Genomic DNA, 21,061 nt, shown 5'->3' on the forward strand with positions numbered 1-21,061 from the left:
GCTCAAGATTTTGGAGGAGGTGGTTGAGCAGGAAACAGATGCCTCGGTGGTAGTCGCAAGACTGGCGGTTACCTTTCCTCTTGTAGATGTGGACTATGCTGGCATCTTTCAGCTGCTGCGTGATCTGTCCCTCGTTCCACATGGACTGGAAGAGTTCAGTCAGCCTTTGCATCATGACATGGCCTCCTGCACTGTGCACCCCAGCAGGAATTGCATCGGATCCTGGCGCTTTGCCAGAGGAGAGTTGCTTCACTGTCTTCCTGATTTCATCTTCTGTGGGGAGGGTGTCGAGGTCCTTGTTGATCTCTACATGGGGCAGGCGAGCTATGGCCTCGCCATTGATGTTGGCAGGATGATTGATGACGATGTTGAAGTGCTCAGCCCACTGCTCCAGAATCTGCTACTTCTCTGTCAGCAGCTTCGAGCTGTCTGCGTTGAGGAGGGGTGAGGAGCCAGAGGACTGGGGACCGTATACAGTCTTAAGTGGATCATAGAAACGCTTTATGTCGTGGCTGTCTGCGTTGCCTTGGATTTAATCTGCCTTCTTGTTGAACCAGCTGTCCCGCATCTCACGAAGTTTTTTCTGCACCTTTCTTTTTGCGTTAGCAAGGGCATCTTCCTTGGCTTGTGACGTGGGGTCGTTGTGATGCGCTCTGAACATTTTGATTTTTCTCTGTTGTCAGTGCCCGCATTTTTTTTATTTTTTTTTTTATCATTCTCATCGAACCAGTCTTGGTTTCTTCAGGTTGTTGATCCAAGATGTTCGAGGGTAGTAGTATAGACAGCGCCTCTGAAGGCCATCCACTGTTCCTCCATGCTGGTACAGTCTTCCTGGAGTGTGTCTGGCAGTCTGCTTTTAAGTTCGTCGGCGAGTTCTTCTGCAGCCTTGCTGCTTTTCAGCTTGGACACATCCAGCCTCTTTGCAGTCTTTTGACTTTGGGGTCTTCTCATGGGCAGAGTGCAAAGCCTGAACTTGGACACAATGAGGCGGTGGTCGGTCCAGCAGTCGGCACCACACATGGCTCTTGTCACTCTGACGTCCAGCCTGTCCCTCTTCCTGGTGATGACGTAGTGTGCAAAATGCTAGTGCCTTGAGCGAGGGTGCTTTCATGACGTCTTCTTACGGGTGGAACAGGGTGTTGGTGATGACAAGTTCATGAATGGCACACGTCTTGAGAAGCAGGAGGCCGCTGCTGTTACACTTGCCATTGCCGTGTCTTCCAATGAACTCTTCCCAACTTTGACAGTCTGTCCCTACTCTGGTAATGACGTCTCCGAGATTAATGAGCTGTGGGACTGCTGAAGTGAAGGCGTCGAGTTCTTCATAAAACTTGTCATTAATGTCATCTGCGTTGGTTATGGTGGGAGCATAGGCACTAATCAGCGTTTCACTTCTCTTGTCTGAGAATCGGAGCTGAAGTGTCATGAGGTAGTCGTTGATACCCTGTTGAAGCTTGTGAGTTTACAGGCGAGGTGAGATTTGAGGGCAAATCCCATGCCTGCTTCTCGTCGTTCAGCGCTGCTGCGACCACCCCAGAATAACGTGTATCCACCACCACGTTCTGTAAGTTGTCACTTGTCTGCTGGGCGCGTTTCGCTGAGAGCTGCTGTGTCTCTGGTTTGTCTGCCTTGATGTTATCAAGCAGAGTTTTCATGTTCCAGTGCCAAGGTTGAGCACCATCACTTCCTTCACTTCCTTTTTCTTTTTTGTTTGTCGACCACTATGAGGGATACCCACCAGCTACGGTAAGCTGGCCATGGAGAAGTGAAGCAGGCTATGTTTGAGGCACCTTTTCCAGCCTCTTCATCCATTGAGGTGAGCAGAGCGATCCAAAGAAGGAGCTGCCGAACCCCAGTGCTGCTTCGGTCCAGTAGATAGCGACCTTATGCCCTGGGCCGCCTGTGTGCAGATTTGTGACTACAGCTTCCAGTGTATCCATACCTGCTGCTTCGCCACTCCCCTATCGCCACAGGACTTGAGGTGTTGCGTGGTGTAGTTTGAAGTCATGACTTACGCCTGACTTGAATCAAAATAGGGCCGAGTTGCGCAGGTCTTCAGTCTCACTGTCGCCCCGACCAATGTGGACCCAGTGGCAACACATAGTCGAGACGGCTGGATATAGGTCAGATGCAGTGGCTGGCCGGCAGTGTTGTACACATGTCTCACTGCGCCCTTTTAGCGTTCCACAGCGCATCGCTAAGAATCGTCTTTCAGGCCGTTGAACCAATGATGGTTTCTTCCACGCAGTCCGCCGAATCCAGGTTTCACACACTAGGCAGACAAGTCCTAATTGTTGTAGGTCCACGGCAGTTCTTGCGGCGTGCTCGCAAATCTCCCCGCCCATTGTTGGCATCCTCATCCGCCATTGCAGCCGTTGGGAGATGTCGCCTCTTCCGACATCTCCGCCGTTGGGATGACCTTTTTTTTTTCTTACCCATACATGGGGGCTGGTTCGTGGGCGCCAGGGTGTATCCACACACCGGTGGGCCATGCGAGCCGCACGTTATGTACAGGGGGCCAGCAACCACCTCCTTTAAAAGCCATCTTTAATGATGTGACAAAATCTGACAGAGGCTATGCCTCAGATCGGAGTTTACTCCCCACATGCGGCGGGTAGTACTGGGTTTATGGTTACAGTAGCAGAGAAGAGCCTCTGACCCGACATAGAATTTTCGGCCACACACACACACACACACACACACACACACACACACACACACACACACACACACACACAAGCAAATAAACAAACAGAACAAATCGATTTAGAAGCATTCCCTATCCAGGAACAATTCATAGTTTTGTGCACACACGCAAACGCAAAGAAAATGTTCTGAATACTTTCCTTACACTGAGTTGCAAACATAGAAACACGTATTCTAGAGATGGACAAGAACAGTTTATAAAATGTCTGACAAAACTTAAAAGATCAATACTCCTGATGCCATTAAGACATTACCGCGACGTACTTTTACTGCGTTTTAATTTACACTGTTTCTTGAAGAAAACAAATGATTTGGAAAAAAAAATCCTGCATTGATTTTCTTGCAGCCATAAACATGGAAGGTGCAAATCGTTACGAAGGTTTCTAGTATTACATCCTATATTTCCTTTGTTTCCAGTGTCGTTGTTCGCTGCAAGGTTTCAAGCACTGTTCACCATGATGCTTCTGGCAGTCACCACTGCAGTGTTTCTGACAGTCTTCCTGCAATGTTTCTGGTAGTCTTCCTGGAATGATTCTGCCACTGTTCATTAAAATGTTTCTGGCAGTCGACTCTGCAATCCTTCTGACAGTCTGGCCTGCAACGTTTCTGGCTGTCTTTCCTGCAGTGTTTCTGGCACTTTTCTCTGCAATGTTTTCTCAAATGTTTCTGGCAGCCTTCCCTATAGCCTTTCTGACAGTCTTCCCTGCAATGTTTATTGTAGTCTTCCCCGCGATATTTCTGGTAGTCTTCCCTGTAATGTTTCTGGCACTCTTCTTGCAATGTTTCTGCACTCTTCCTTGCCATGTTTTTGCACTCTTCCTTGCAATGTTTCTGGTATTGTTCCCTTCAATGTTTCTGACAGTCTTCCTGCACTGTTTCTCCCACTGTTCCTTCAAATGTTTCTGGCAGTCTTCTCTGCAATCCTTCTGACAGTCTTCTGTGCAATGTTCCCTGTAATCCTTCTGACAGTCTTCTGTGCAATGTTCCCTGTAATCCTTCTGACAGTCTTCTGTGCAATGTTACCTGCAATGTTTCTGACAGTCTTCTGTGCAATGTTACCTGCAATCCTTCTGACAGTCTTCTGTGCAATGTTCCCTGTAATCCTTCTGACAGTCTTCTGTGCAATGTTACCTGCAATGTTTCTGACAGTCTTCTGTGCGTGTGTGTGTGGGGGGGGGGGGGGGGGGGGGGGGGGGGGTGCGGGTGTGTGCTGATTATCTGGTTGCGGTTTTCCGCAATTTATCTTTATTCTTATCTTATCTGTCTATTATAACCAATGTGCAGTATAGTAGGCTATGTTTATAATTATATTCAAATAATGTTTCTTAATTCTTTCTGTTTTTACAATAAGAATACTAGTTATTACCTGCAGTGTGTGGATGTATGTATGAAACGGTGTATGTGATATTTTTTTTACATTTGCAACGTCGTAATATTCGTAAAAGCTGTTGTTGACTTTTACAGTTATGGTCCCCATGTTGTTTACTTGTCTATGTTGTGATAATGCACCTGACCAAATTTCTGCAGTTGGAGATAATAAAGTTATTCTTATCTTATCATCTTATCTTATATTTATGGAAGTCTTCCTTGGAATGAATCTGGCGTCCATCACTGCAATATTTCTGGCACTGTTTTCTGCAATGTTTCTGGCAGTCTTGCCTGGCACTATTCTCTGCAATGTTTCTGGCAGTGTTTCCTCATATGGTTCTGGCAGTCTTTCTGACAGTCTTCCTGCAATGTTTCTGGCACTGATCCCTGCAAAGTTCCTGGAAGTCTTCCTTGCAGTGTTTCTGAGTCTTCCCTGCATTGTTTCTAGCAAACATACCTGTGGTGTTTTGGCAGTGTTCCCTGTATTTTTTATCGCAGTCTTCCTTGCAGTGTTTCTGGAAGACTTCCCTGCACTGTTCCCAGCAATGTTTTTTGGGGTCTCCGCTGCAAATTGCAAGACAAAATTGCGAAGCACTTTTATTAAATTTTGTTATCACCTATCAGAGTGCAGAAAAGAAAGGTTAGACAGATCACCACGATTTGTCATTAGCATTCTCAAAGTCAAAAACACAAATGGATTCATCAGAAATACTGTCAGAGAAACTGTAAAATCATTAGTAACGCATGATTTTTTTTTTTTTTTTTTTTTTTTTTTTTTTTTTGTTATTCCGGGTACTGACGTGAAAAGCACAACACATTTCAGGTGCTTCACGTGCAGTGATCCCCGGGGTGTTTCTGGCAGTGTCCCTGGCAATATTTACCGCAGTGTTCCATGTAGAGTTCCCAGCAGTGTTCACCACGGCTTTCCTTGCAACGTTCCCAATAGTGTTCCAGCAGTGTTCCCTGCAATGTTCCCACAGTATACCTGCTCCATGGAATATAACACAACAGGGGAAGCTGCAAATGATGTCATGTTCGTTTTTTCCCACTGAGGAAAAAGCCGAAGAAACGATCATGATATACGCTTTATTGATAGAATATTCTTCCCAACATTTTTCATTTAAAGATTTACAAAGTATATTTTTTTGACGTGGGGAAATTACAACAATATATTGCTTTGATTATCCTTAAGATTAATACGTGTAGAACAGTAAATATTCATTCAAACATTGATCTCTGTAATATTATAATGCTTAGTTTACAGCAAAACAATGATAATGGTAGAATTTCAAGTATCCATTCACATATTGGCTCCATGTGGTACTGCTATACCCAGTTTCCATCGAAATAATGTAGGCAGAACAATGAGTATTTATTGTTCATGATTACATTTCCATAGATAAAGTAGATTATGTCTTGTTCGCCTTTACAAAAAAAAAGAAGAAGACATTTGTTATACCCTTCCATATTCAGTATAATAGAACTAGTCACAAGAACACGATAACTGATTCTGATCTGGAACCACTTTATTTAGTTTATTGATCTGTCCTGTATAAAGAGAATATTCTTCCAGTTAAGTTTATTTTCAAAATAAAGCTCCCAATTTTGCAAGCATTTGGTAGTGTTGGTTTTCCAATAAATATGTTATAAAACCAGCCGCCGTGGCGAAGTGGATAGCGCCATGGACTGACGGCTGGAAGAATGCGGGTTCGAATCCCAGCAGAGGTTGGTTTTCCGGCCCACAGCCGGCTCTTACCCAGAGTTGAGCGAGCTTTAATGGGAAGACTGGAACCACACAGTCGAGTATCAGCCACTTCACGGATGCGCCTTTTGGTGTGTTGCTCTAATTACCTGATCAACACTGCAAGTGTCTTATCTCTCGAGCCTGGTTGACGCCGGGATATCGTTATGACAGTTTCAGTTTCAGTAACTCAAGGAGGCGTCACTGCGTTCGGACAAATCCATATACGCTACACCACATCTGCCAAGCAGATGCCTGACCAGCAGCGTAACCCAACGCGCTTAGTCAGGCCTTGGGAAAAAAGTGAATAAATAATAGATAAGCGTACATAAATAAATAAATAAATAATAATTATAATATAAAAGGTAATAATAATAATAATAATAATAATAATAATAATAAATAAATAAATAAATAAATAAGACAACAATGATGGTAAATAAGCAAATAAATGTAAAACATGAAGACACACATTCACACATACACCCACACATGCATAACAGATATGCACCAAACATGCAGTTTCACAGATATGAAAGCACAGTCAAATACACATAAACGTACATGAGCCCCAACACACACACACACACACACGCCACACACATGACCCTGCACCTCCTCTACCCCCTCCTCCACACATTCATTTCTAGGCTACGTATCGCAGCTTCCACGGCACACACACACACACACACACACACACACACACACACACACAGATGAACACTTACTTGTACAAGCACACACACATACGCCCATGTCCCCCACCCCCAACCCCACACACATATATACAAAGATATATATATATATACGCACCCGCACGTTCCAATATCCTGTTGCTCCCACAGTGTAGGCATGCATACACTCACATACCTCATCCTCTACCCCCCTCCCCCCGCACCCCCACCTCCCCCTCACACACACACACACACACACACACACACACACACATACGCACGTGCACAGAACTCTCCTGACACTTGTGTACACTTACACCCTCGCGCATGCACAAACGCACTCAAAAACACAGACCCACACATACACACAAACACACACATACACACATGCACAGAGGCTGCCACTGATTGGCCGCAAGAGGTGATGGGAAAAGATCTCTGTTGCCAAGAACGTGGCGTCTAGTGTGTTGCTCAGTCTATTGTATTTGGAAAAGCCCACAGAGACTATGTTCCGTTTTGAAGAAATTTGCGCAATGTTGGTTTGGAAATGATGCCGATATTTGTTTGATTTGCAAAGCATCGTGCTCTACCTTTCATGTTAGACTTACGGCCGCTCCCTCTCTCTGCTTTTATTTCTTTGAGGCGATCGATGGTGTGATGGCCTTGTACCTGTTCTTTTTGATATCCTTTGACTTTTCTGAGGATTTCCGATTTTCCTAGATGTAGGCCGCTCGTTGGTGTTTCGTTACCGGCAAGTCTGTCAGTTGCTCATTTCCCTAACACCTGCATGTCCCGGGCAGTATGACCATGTGAGTTTTTTAATCTGAAAGTTGCGCATTGCCTTATGCCACTCTGGGCTTCCCATTCCGTTTTCAATTTTCTGTATGAGGTTCATTGAGTCGGTTAGAATCATGGCATGTTGGTTTCCGGGCATATGGATGGACGATAGCCACTGGAGGGCATGTGTCACAGGTTCAACTTCCATCGTTAGGCTGGAGGTTGTGACTTTGTAGGCAGCATTATCTTCCCTAATTGATTTTCCATTTTGTTTCGCAGTGAATTCCCATCCGGATTGGTCTTTGGTGACTGAGCCATCTGTGTATATGATGATGTCCTCTTCTTTACTGTTTTCCTCTATGAGTAGCCTCACTTCCGCATGACAGGAAGCGTAGAGTACAGCCTTGTCACGTAGTGCCAAACCTAAATGGACCTCCATAGCGGCATCGTCATCCTCCTCCTTCATCTGACCTCAGTTTCGATATCCCTTCACTTCCACGCTTAGGGTGAGTCTTGTAAAAGTCTTCAGTGTCAGCGGATTCATGGGGGACTGCCGCTGGAGGGACGTGGTGGAGTTCTCCACTCTAGGAGAGACGCTCACTCATTCAGTCTCCGCGACTAATCCATTATTGTCGTCAGTAGGGGGCTTAGTAGGTGCTGTCCTAAGTACAATAAATCAGAATAAGCACTACCGAACACCACCGAAATGACTCAGCAGTAGTGCAGGGTCTCCTCTGGTGTGTGGCCTCCTAGCTACCTGAAATCGATAGTTCCCTGTAGATTGCCAGCACTGGAACTGCGACAGATGTGCTCGGGTGCGGCTGTGTATGGGGGATTGGAAATGAGCGGCGTGGGAGTAATGCCACTAAAACTGTGCAGGTGATGGAGCAGCAGCAACAGCAACAAAATTCAAACACACACACACATATATATATATATATATATATATATATATATATATATATATATATATATATATATATGATGGAGTCTCCCGTTGGACCGACGGATGAGTAGGCAGGCAGGCTTATCTGTCGGTGTGTGTCCTCATGTGGGAGAAGAGGCCGATTCTGGATGCGTAGCACTTCCCACAGGTGTTGCAAGGGAAAACGTCTCCAGAAGTTGAGCCCTGCTTCCTTCGCTCACGCTTCTCCTTAATGGCCAGCGTTCTCTTGTTTTCAAACGTCTTTATGCCACTAGAGCACAGCATCCTCCAGCGACAGCGGTCAAGGGCATCAGTTTCCCAGGAAGCGATGTCTGTATCACAGGCTTTGAGGTTTGTCTTGAAGGTGTCACTTCTGTATCAAGGGCTCCGTTGCTGCATAGGGTGCTGCCCAGGTAGTAAAACTTGTCGACTGACTTGATCTCTGTGTCATTATTGAACTTGATTGCAGGTGGGGGTGGGGGGTTGGGGGGGGGGGGCACTGGCTTTCTGTGAGCTAGCTGGTTGGTATATGGGCTCGGTCTTGCTGAGGCTGATGGTGAGTCCAAAGCGTCTGCAAAAGGTTGAGAACCTGTCCATAATGAACTGCATGTATTCATGGGTGTGTGCAGCAAGCGCGCAGTCATCAGCGAAGACGAATTCTCTCAACAGTGCCTCAAACACCCTGGACCTGGCATGGAGTTGGCAGTTGAAAAGTTTGCCATATGTCCGAAACTGAATGTAGATGCACCCGGTCAGTCTTGGAAGGCGTCAATCAGCATGGCATAGAAGAGAATGGAGAACAGTGTGGGTGCCAGGACGCAGCCCTGCTTCACTCCATTTACCACAGGGAACGGATCCGACATGTCAGTATTTTCTGTACTCTCGCCTGCATGCCATCGTGGAAAGACGCAATCAGCTGGATTAGGCTCTCTGGGCAGCCGAAATTTAGGAGGATCTTCCACAGACCACGGCGGTTCACCGTGTCGAAGGCCTTAGTCAGGTCTACAAAGATCATGTGGAACTCCTTGTTCTGCTCACGGCACTTCTCTTGCATCTGGCGTACGGCAAACACCATGTCACATGTTCCCCTGCCTGAGCGGAAGCCACACTGTGCTTCAGGGATGACTGTCTTGGAGACATGGTCAACCAGTCTGTTCAGTACGATGCGGGCGAAGATTTTGCCGGCGATGCAGAGGACAGAGATTCCACGGTGGTTATCGCAGGGTGTTTTGTCTCCCTTCCGTTTGTAAATGTGGACAATAGAAGCATCCCTGAAATCCTGTGGGACCTCCCCTCTCTCCCAGATAGACTGGAACAGGGCGATCAGCTTGTCTGTCAGCACCTCGCCTCCATACTTGTAGATGTCAGCCTGGATTCCATCCGCTCCTGGTGCTTTTCCTGACCTTGTCAGCTTCAGGGCCTTCTGGGTCTCGACCTTGGTGGGAGGGGCAGCTAGCGAGTCACTGACTGGTAGCTGCAGGAGGGCTGTAATTGCCTCGTCTGATACGGACGAGTCCCTTTGAGGAGGGTGTTGAAGTGCTCTGCCCAGTGGGCAAGGATGTCTTTCTTGTCTGTCAGGAGGGTGGTCTGATCCAAGGCTCGGACAAGGGTTGATCCTGTGACTCGGCCCAAACACAGCTCGGAGACCATCATGGAAGGTCTTCATGTCATGAGCATCAGCTCAGACTGAAGCTCTTTCTCTCCCACCAGGTGTTCTTCATCTCACGCAGCCTCTTCTGTACAATTTGCTTGGTTTGCAAGAACTGGTTCTCCTTCCTCTGGCAGTCTTTATCGGAAATGTGATCCTGATGCAGTGTGTTCAGGAGCTTGGAGATTCCAGAGTCGTTCTCGTCAAACCAGTCTTTGTGCCTCCTCTGTACAAAGCCGAGTGTGTCAGCTGCTGCTGTGTACACAGCATCTCTAAAGGTGCTCCATACCTCTTCTACATTAGTCGATGCAGGAATTTCTTGGAGAGCTACTTGGATTTGCTGCTGCAGCACATCCTTGGTGATAGGGACGCGGTGGATGTTCAGCTTCCTAGGGGGTTTCTGCCTGGCTGGTTGGAGCTTGCGTGCAAGTCTGATGTTCATCTTGCTGCATATCAGGCGATGGTCCGACCAACAGACTGCTCCTCTCATGCGGCGTGTAATGGAAACATCACCTCTGTCCCTCTGCCGGACAATCACATAGTCCAGCATGTGCCATTGCTTGGAGCGGGGATGCATCCATGTGTTCTTGTACTTGTCCGCTTGTTGGAAGAGGGTGTTGGTAATGGTCAGTGCATGCTGTGCACAGAGCGGGAGCAAAAGCAGTCCGTTGGGAGTTGCACTTGCCTGTGCCGTGCTGTCCTAGGACTTTTGGCCACGAGGAGAAATCCCCAAGGATGATCAGCCTGTCTTTTCTGTCTACCACTGAAATGGTGCGGCTGAGCTCCTCGTAGAAAGCTTCTTTGATGTCATCAGGGTTGGTCATCGTCGGGGCATAGCAGCTGATGACTGTGGCGAAATGATCCTTGAACAGCTTCAGACGCAGGGTCATCAGCCTGTCGTTTATCCCACGTGGAAGGCTGTCAAGCTGTCGTGCAAGTTTGGTTCGTATGGCAAAGCCCACGCCTGAGGTTCTTGGGGTGCCATCTGGCTTCCCAATGCAGTAGACAGTGTAGCCCCCTCCAACTTCCTCCAGCTTGGTTTTACCCGCAAACCTGGTTTCGCTCAGGGCTGCTATATCCACCTGGTAGCAATCAAGCATTCTAGCAATGAGCGCTGTGCATCTTTCTGGTCTGTCGTCTGTCTAAGAGGGTGCGAACATTCCAGGCACCCAGAGTCAGGGCATGACTCCTGGTTCTTTTCTTCTGTTTTCGACCGCTATTGTTGGATGTCCAAGTAGGTGCGGTTTCCTACCAGGTACTAGGTGAGGCAGGCTTTGTTTGGGGATCCTTTAATCTCCCCTTCCCCATGTGGGGAGAGCAGTGCTGTCCCTAAAAAGGGCTGCTCTGACACTGTGGGAGTATACGGGCGCCGCATCTACCCCAGTCTACGGCCTAAAAAGGGCTGCTCTGACACTGTGGGAGTATACGGGCGCCGCATCTACCCCAGTCTACGGCGGACGACCATCACCCCACAGCCGCCTGCGTGCAGAGTCGTGACTAGGAACTGCCAGCAGCATCCTCTGCCAGTCCCCGTTCCCACTTCTCCATCGTCGCAGGGCTTGGAAAAGCTGGGTGTTGAAGGGCTAGCTCGTCGTTCCGACATTAGCCTGGTTGCCTGACCAGCACAGGTGACTTTTTTTTTTTTTAGTGAGGAGGAGTTGTGCAGTCCCTTCCCCACTCTCTCGCCTACCAACGCTCACAGTCCCACAGGTGCAGATACTGCCACGTGTAGGACGGCCTCGGCAGGTGCAGGTTTTTTCTTCGGAGCTCCTTCTCCTAGGGGACTTCCAGCCAAGGATAAGAGCTCCCACTGCCCTTTGGTCATCCTCTTCAGCCTTCACAGCCGTTGGGAAAGGTTTCCTCCTCCGCCTGGTCCGTCGTTGGGAGACTTCACATGCGGCAGGTAGAACTGGGTTACATGGTATCAGTAGCAAGGGCTATGCCCCTGACCTGACATATATATATATATATATATATATATATATATATATATATATATATATATATATATATGGAGTCTCCCGTCGGTCCGACGGATGAGTAGGCAGGCAGGCTTATCTGTTATATGTCGGTGTGTGTCCTCATATGGGAGAAGAGGCCGATTCTCGATGTGCAGCACCTCACACAGGTGTTGCAAGGGAAAACGTCTCCAGAAGTTGAGCCCTGCTTCCTTCACTCACGCTTCTCCTTAATGGCCAGCATTCTCTTGTTTTCAAACGTCTTTATGCCACTAGAGCACAGCATCCTCCAGCGACAGCGGTCAAGGGCATTAGTTTCCCAGGAAGCGAAGTCTATGTCACAGGCTTTGAGGTTTGTCTTCAAGGTGTCCTTGAAGCGCTTGCAGGGTCTTCCAAGTTCACGGTGGCCTTCCTTCAGCTGGCCATACAAAAGCATCTTCGGGATCCTGCTGTCTATCATGCGGACAACATGTCCTGTCCAGCGTAGCTGGCACTGGATCAGCAGGCTTTCGATGTTGGGCAGGCCGCTCCTTTCTGTGACCTGGAGGTTGGAGACCCTATCCACTTTATGCCGAGGATCTTTCGTAGGCATCTCTGGTGAAACTGTTCAAGTTGTTGAATGTGATGGCGATACGTCGTCCATGTTTCACAGCAGTAGAACAAGGTGGTCAGCACAACAGCTCTGTAGGTTTTCATCTTGGTGCTGAGCCTGATGCCTTTGTTGTTCCACAGCCTGTTGTTGAGTCTGCCAAAGGCGGAGCTGGCCTTGGCGATGCGCAGCGTCACTTCTGCATCAAGAAGATATATATATACATATATATATATATATATATAGAGAGAGAGAGAGAGAGAGAGAGAGAGAGATCATAAAAGAAATCTGTTCCACTTGGAGCTCTTTCCGTTATACTGTAAGCTTTATCATTTTTCACTCCATCCTGCTGGTTACTGTTATTTGATGCAATATTCTTTTCTCTTAAAGAGCTGGTTGATGGAACATTAACTTAGTTATTAGTTAGTTTGCTTGTTGATTTGTTCGTATAATATAAACATATAAACACACACACACACACACACACACACACACACACACACACACACACACATATATATATATATATATATATAGAGAGAGAGAGAGAGAGAGAGAGAGAGAGAGAGACATATATAGAGAAAGGCAGACAGACAGTCAGACAGAGACAGAGACATATGTGTTTAGTCTGTACCTTTCCCCCGTGGGGATGCCGGGTGTCTTTCAGTATAAATAGCATCCCCGTCTTCTGGAAATTCTGTGCTAGAAATTTCCTCTTTTCTATCGCTCTCTTTGTTTCTGCTTTTTTTCTTTCTTCACTGTTGTCGCAATTTTTCTGCCATCCTAGTCCATTCACCTTTATTGTTTCCATGCAAGCCTTGACACTTTTTTTTCTCTTTTCCGCAGTCTGTGATGTACTACTGTCCGTGCTGTTTTGCTCTGGCGATTAGGTAGTGAGATGTAAACACTGGAATGGGCACCATCTTCCTTAGCCCCCTCTCCCTCGTCATGGCAAGCATGTATGCTTCGCTGCCACAATGACGAGATAACTCGTCATCGAAATATTCTGACTTTTCCTTGGGTTGCATTAGCTGATGCTCAGAAAGAATTGAAGCGTAAATTCGAAGGAGAAGATAGTGATGAACATTTATAGGACGATCTGATAGAAAATAAAGGGAGCAATCAAGAGAGTGGCCAAGATGCGACTGTCAGTGAGTGATGTCAGCTGTACAGATGTTAGCAGACGACAGAACATGACCGACTCAGCAGCAGAGCGATATTCTTGGCACGCAGCCAACGCGGTCTGATGAGAACTGAATCAAGTGACCATGTGAGAGGGGTGAAGAGGAGGGGGGTGGAGACTGAGGGGGCGTGGCCTCACATCCATCTTATCACTTGGAGAAGTCACAATATATTGTGTATCTATCTCTTAAAAAAAATATCTATATATCTATATATATATATATATATATATATATATATATATTGTGGTTGTTCTAGTATGATTTTGTGTTTGCAGATATTCATTTGTCCAGAAAATATGATGTTTTTTGTGCAAATTACCTGACCAATGTTTGTAATGAACTAGTTGAAAATGTGACAAAAAACAAAACACTGATTTCAAAACAACAGATATAAAATGGGAAAACAGCATGTGTTTTGTATTCTTTGTTCATTTACCTTTCAGAAAATATATACTTTTATGGGTCTTTCTCCAATAACAAAGAGCACAGAATTTTTGGAAAATTTATACCAGTTTTTTGTGAAAAAACCCTGGCAAATAGATTTCAATTAAATTTTATTTTCCTGGCAGCGAAAGGGTTAATACTAACAATCATCATTATGATAGGAATGATAATAATCCAAATAACAATAATAATATCATTTATTTTCAGACTAATATCATCATCTTAGATGAACAGACTATAAATAAATAATGGAACGTGACAGCTTAGTGTTGATGTGGTTGAGCATTTGTATGGTTTGACAGTTCTGATATGACCATGTTCTGTCACCTGGACTATAAGCAAAAAGAATAAGAATAAGTCTGTACCTTAGTTAAGGTCTTGTAGCTATTTTCTTCCTGTCGCTATGAGTCGTAATTTGAACAGTTTCAGAATCTTATCTTCTTTCGCATGTTGTTGCCTCTGAGTGACGGCAGTCCACATGTAGAAAAGAGGGCTGAGTGCAGAGTTGAGCGGTAACATGTACACAACTAGGCCATCATGGATCTTAACTGAGTATGAAACACCGCATAAAGTCATCAGCAAAACCATGCTGAAGGATAGCCAGCACATGGCGAATGCGACAGACAGTTTTCCCGTCAGATGAACTGCAGAGTAAACCAATTTCTTTGTGGAATCAAGTGCAAATCTGTACTTTGGCATTCGGCAGTATGTAATAGTTTGTCCAAGCACAGTCATTGAACACAAAATGAAATTGATAACTACTATCACAGTGAACCATCTAACTTTTCTTTGAGAATTAATGTTTTGAAACAAAGCCATGCGGCAGAGGCCAGACTGGTCATCAAGGCCCCAGTGCTCTAGCCCAGGAAGGACTGGTATCAACGACACCAAGATACCAACTAGCCAAATCCCTACACAGGCTACACGTATTGTACATTTATTAAACCTCCATGAACCACCGTGGAAGGAAAATTGTGTTTCATGATCAAAAGTGATAAGCCAAATGATGAACGTTGGCACTTCGCTTGACACAAAAAACAAAAATCCACTCACTTTACAAGCCACAGACTTTGTCCATGTCTCTTCGATGTCGAGATAATTTCCATCAAATATTTCATTGGCTATCAAACTGATACTGTTATGGATCCCCATGCAAATGTTAGCAAACAACATGCTGGTATAGACTGTTACACAATTGATTCCAAACACGTTTATATCTCCTGATGAAATTACTATGCAAGCCAAGTTTCCTAAAATAGCGATCACAGCAATCAAAGAAAAGAAGATCGTTTCAAGTGTTGTTGGTAGCAGTTTTCCACATGAAGGAAGAACCACGTCAGGCCCCTGACAGTTCAGCATATGGGACTGTTTGGGAAGTAAATTGTTACAACACAGTCTGTAGTTTGATGACGAAATAAATTTTAAAGCATTTAACCCTTTCATCAGATCCACAGGAAAGTGTGTGATTGGATTGTCTCTGATGTCAATTTCAACAAGTTGTGGCATGTTTTTTAATCCTGTAGATCTAATAATCTGGATATAAGAATATGACAAATTTAAATGTTTCAGGAGTGGTAAGTATGTTGACAAGATAATGTTTGATGTTTTGAGAAGTGTTTTCGACATGTCTACCAGTACCAGGGCATAATGAATCTGCTTTTGCTGTGGAGTCGTCATTTGTTTGAGTGGATTGTTTGTCAAGTATAGAATTCTAAGATATGGTAGTTCCAGAAAAACCGACATGTTCACAGTTTCCAGCTGGTTGCTGCCAAGATCAATCAACTGCAAATTGACAGGACTGATACGTGAAACATTACCCAAAGAACAATAGATTAAGCTCAGGTGAATAAGGTATGCATTTTTATCGAAATCAGTTGGTGACATTCCTGATCCCGCGGCGTCGACATAACGCAGTTCAGGGAAAATGTCAGCAGAGAAGGGACCACTACATAAGAAAGAGTGTCCTTGACACTGGCAACCTTCAGGACACGTCATGTCACACATATTTTCGTCATCCCGCTGTGGGCACTGACCCCAGCCATCACAAAGATGATCTCCATGAACGCACACTCTGGAATTTCGACATTGGTAAAAGCCTGCACACGTCACGGACTCACAGCCTTGCTCATCTTCTCCATAAACACAGTCAGAAAACCCATTGCATCGGGTGTACACAGGCAAACAGTACAGCCATTCTGATGTGCAGCGATAGTGAGTGTCTGGACATCTCTGGTCAGTTGTCATTAGTTGCTGAGTAAAGTAACCAGTTCCATCCAGACTGATATAGAACAGCTGTTTTCGGTTTTTCCCACTGACTGCTGTGTGATGCCACTTGTTTTCGGGACAGTTGATCTCATCGGAATCATCCAGACAGTCTGCGAAATCATTACAACGTTGACTGTGCAATACACATTGATCGTTAGAGCACATAAAACCATCACATGGTGGATATTGACAAAATGACTCATCACTGTTATCAGGACAATCCTGTCTGAAGTTACACACTGAAGTGTGATGAAGAGTTGAGCTATCATCATCACATTCAAACATGACATATGTGTAAGTAGGTACGAACGTGCTCTGGTCTTCGCTCACATTCTGCATCTTGCAGGACTGTGAATACGTGTTTCTCCAGCAGTAACTGCCAGGATCACACAGCAGATACTTGTGTGTCACATGGTGATTTGGGCAAACAAACAAAACCTGCTGTGTACCTGTCAGTACATCCTGAGAAGAACAGAACGGAGCTGGTTGAATGTGAGGGGGAAGCAGTGTGATGGACTGTGATTTTATTTCACAAAATGCTCCATCATAGTTTTGCTGTAGTCTTCGTATGTCGGTATAACGTACCTGCATTGACTGAAGGTGCATACAATATTTAGTTCTTGAAGGGTAGTAGTACAATAATTTTTCAGATTTACCAATTACTTCAAAGTGATCCATGTTGTAAACCACTGCCTTGTCAGACCATTTAAGAAACATACTATACATAAACGATACCGAATACCATCCTGACATGTAACCAATAGCGAAATCAAATGCCGCATAATTTTTCAGAAGCTGAAGAGAGTCTTCCTGTTCCCGTCTTGATTTCAGTGAAGCAACACTTCCTCCTAACTTCCCACAGTCATACTCCAAAATACTATAAGAAAAATCCACTTGTTTTTCTGAACTTATTAACGTGAAACATTTGTTCCGTGAAGCCACCAGACCTTGGCATCCAGGACTGCTGAAAGGACAGTGTTCTGTCTCATCACGACCATCCTCACACTCCTTCTTTATAGTACAGTTTAGAGCATGCTGAAATTTAGAATAATGAATCACAGAACAATTAAACAAGCCACTGGGGAGCTTATATGGTTGATGCTTCTCAGAAATAAAGAAATATTGCAGTTTTAAATCGCGATGACTATCTAAGTGATATGTGAAACTGATTCGAAGATATGAGGCATAGAAAACGGAGGCTGGCATGTAATTCACAATACATACATATTCAGCATGTCTCTGATCAGTGTTTGGATTTCTGTAGACGATTTCTATCTGCTGAAATCTATCACAGTCACCGAATTTGTGCGATTGTTGAAAACTGATCATGATGACGAACGCTGATGGTGCTTGTAGTGCTTCTTCGTAATGAAGGTTGGGAAGAATTCTAAAATGTGGCACTGTCACGAAGCCAGAATATTCTGATGTATGTTTCCTGATTAAACTGTGTCGTTCAATTTCTGTTATGTCAATTTTCACACGAGGACTGTTTTCGTTCATTATCCCCAGTTCGTGATTGTGCACTTCATTATAATAGTCTGCAAGACCATGAAGGTTACAAGAACTAATATATACACCAACCGGAGAAAACCTTCTTATTGTGGTTCTCCAGAGTCTTGAGTCACACCAGTATGCCAGTCTTCGATAGTGAGCACGTACGTACATACCCTGTGGTACCTGCACGCTCAGGGCACAAAAAGTGATGGAATCTCGACACAGTCCATACACCACTCCCTTTCTATATGCACTCCGCGGCAGGCCATACCAATTACAGTATGACTTGTTAACATTGAGGATTGTAAAGTTTGTTCTGTATTTGGTATAATATTCTACACCTGGACACGCATCGCTCAAATCAAATTCTCTATTTGTGGTGTTGGTGTTGATCATGTTCCCTTGGGCTTTGAGAATACTTGCTGGGAATCACACACACACACACACACACACACACACACACACGTGTACGTGTGTGTGTGTATGCGTGTGTGTGTGTGTGTGTGTGTGTGTGTGTGTGTGTGTGTGTGATGTATATATAACTTGAATGCAGAATATATCAAAACCAAACGGGATAAGACGTTTCCTGTGCATATTGTAAAACAGAACAAAAACAAAAACAAAATAACGAAAATAAATGCTGTATAAGAATCTTTAGCAAACTTGATACTAGATCTGGGTATTGGCAGATACATCTCGACCTATCAACAGCGAAACTCACGACGTTCATAACTCCCTGTGACCGACACTTCTACAAGCGTTTGCCATTTGGAATTTCCAGGGCTCAAGAGATTTTCCAGCAAACCATGGAATTCATCCTTGGGGATGATCAGAATGTCACCTGTTACTTTGATGGTATCTTGGTCCACAGCAAGAATGACGACAAACATGATAAACACATAGAAAGTTTTGATGAAACTTGAAGCTGTGAACCTGAAGCTGAACCAAGAGAAGTGTGAACTCCGAAAGAAGGAGGTAAAGTTTCTTGGTCACGTCATCAGCAGCATGGAATTTCTGCTGACCCAGAAAAAGTTGCAGCAATAATCAACATGCTTGAACCTGCAAACCTTGGGGAACTACGCCGTATCCTTGGTATGGTCAACTGTCTTGGCAGATACATCCCAAATTCATCAAGAATCCTTCATCCTGTGTCCCGGTTGCTCGAGAAAAATCAAGCATGGTCCTGGGGTCCAGCCCAATGTGACGCGATAGAAAAGGTGAAGAAACTTTTGACTTAAGCGCCAACACTCAAATTCTACGATTTGTCAAAGCAAACAGTCGTCAGCGCTGACGCCAGTTCATTTGCAGTTAGTGGCGTTCTTATACAACAGCATGGCAACGTCTTGAAACCTGTTGCTTTCTGTTCGCGAACTCTGACCCCTGCTGAAAGAAAATATGCGCAGATCGAGAAGGAATGCCTGGCTGCTGTTTGGACTGGTGAGAATTTTTAATGCTATCTTACCAGATTACAAATATTCCAAAGTGGACACTGAATTAACTGGAATGAACTTAAAAGAAACATTGAATCACTCGTTTCTTTTAGCCCGTTGTAGAATGGTTCGCGCTGATATACAGATCTACCGTGTGTTGCGATGTGCTTGAAGCGATGGCAACGTCTCCTTTACCGTCGAAATAAAACAAAAATCAAGATATGATAAGACACACAAAATACATGATCTAAACGGCGTTATTACGTCCACTGTAATCACATATATTTTTCGCATGAAGAAGAAAACTGCATTTAGTCCACTGACGTATCCACTGATTAACGTATCCTAAAGAGACTCTATACGGGGAGAGTCCCACCTGTAGTTGAGTACGGGACATCAGCATGGGCATCAGCTGCAAAGTCTAACCTCGACCATCTTAACAAGATACAGAACCAAGCTCAGCGTGTCATAACTGGCGCCATGAGATCCGCCCCAATCCTGAAGATGGAGGAGACCACTGGGCTACAGTCATTTGAGGACAGAAGGGACACAAAGATCCTCATCCAGGCAGCAAAATTCAAACGCCTTGAAAACCATCCAATGAACAACAGAATGAGCAGACCCACCAAGAGCCAGCTTAAAAGAGACAGTTTCATCCACCAGTCAAGACACCTTGGAAGACAAACCCCAGTCTTGATGGAACACGAAGCAAAGCCTATCCTGGCAAATGTCACCCACCCATCTTGCAAGAGGCCGGTGTTCCCAACAGTCGTCACCAGCTTTCCCAGAGTGGAGAAGAGAGGAACACAGTCAGACGCCCAAAGGAAGGCCCTGGCCATGGAGTACATCTGCAACCAGTACCCCCAGTGAGACTGGACCCATGTCTTTACAGATGGTTCCGCCACAGAAGCAACGAGGGATGGTGGAGCTGGAATCTTCCTCCGATACAAAGACGGAGATGAAGAAATTGCAATCCCAACATGAAAATACTCCACCAACTTCCGAGCTGAGCGAGAAGTCCTCTGTGAGGCAGCCACAACAGTCTTGCAGAACTCCACAACATCAGGGCAGGTGGTGGTGTTCTCAGATGCTCTCTCCATGCTCCAAGCCCTCAAGAACTCCCGCTGCAAAGAACAGAACCATCTCACTCCAGCCCTTGTTGCCCTGAGTGCCAGAGTGGAGAAAGTGGTGATACAATGGGTACCAGCATACTGTGGCATCAGAGGCAACGAAAAAGCAGACATTCTGGCAAAGGACGGTGCACAGAAGGAGCAGGCCAACAAACTGGGGTCATACGATGAAATCAAGACAATCTTCAAGTCACAGCAAGGAATAAAGTGGCGCCTCCAGCACCCCAAATATAACCCAGAAGACAGATACCATTTGCTGGAACGACGGGAACAGGCCAAGATCTTCGTCTGACGACTGGACACAACCACCTGCTCCACCACATGTACACAAAATTTGGCATTGGACAGAGTGGAGAGTGCCCTTGTGGTGAGGGACAAATGACAACCGACCACATCCTTCGAGACTGTACGACGCATGCAGCATCCAGGAGGAAGTACTGGCCAACACCGACAGCAGTGGAAGACAAGCTGTACGGCACCCTGGAGGAGCTGCGACGGACGGCAGCCTTTACCGAGGACACCGGGCTGCTCATCTAACGGGAGCCCAACGAGGAAGAAGAAGAAGTAGTCCACTGACGTCAGATGCGCCGCAGCAATGGGGATTCGTCTGCTTGCTTTGGAACTGAATATGCATGGCTCGATCCCGCTCACATGCGTTTTTGTTGTTTTTTTTTGTTGTTGTTTTTTTCTTCTTCTTCTTTCTTTTTTTTTTTTTTTTTGTTTATTTC

Source organism: Babylonia areolata, chromosome 24 (genome assembly GCF_041734735.1).
Source record: "Babylonia areolata isolate BAREFJ2019XMU chromosome 24, ASM4173473v1, whole genome shotgun sequence".
NCBI classification, from domain to species: domain Eukaryota; kingdom Metazoa; phylum Mollusca; class Gastropoda; order Neogastropoda; family Buccinidae; genus Babylonia; species Babylonia areolata.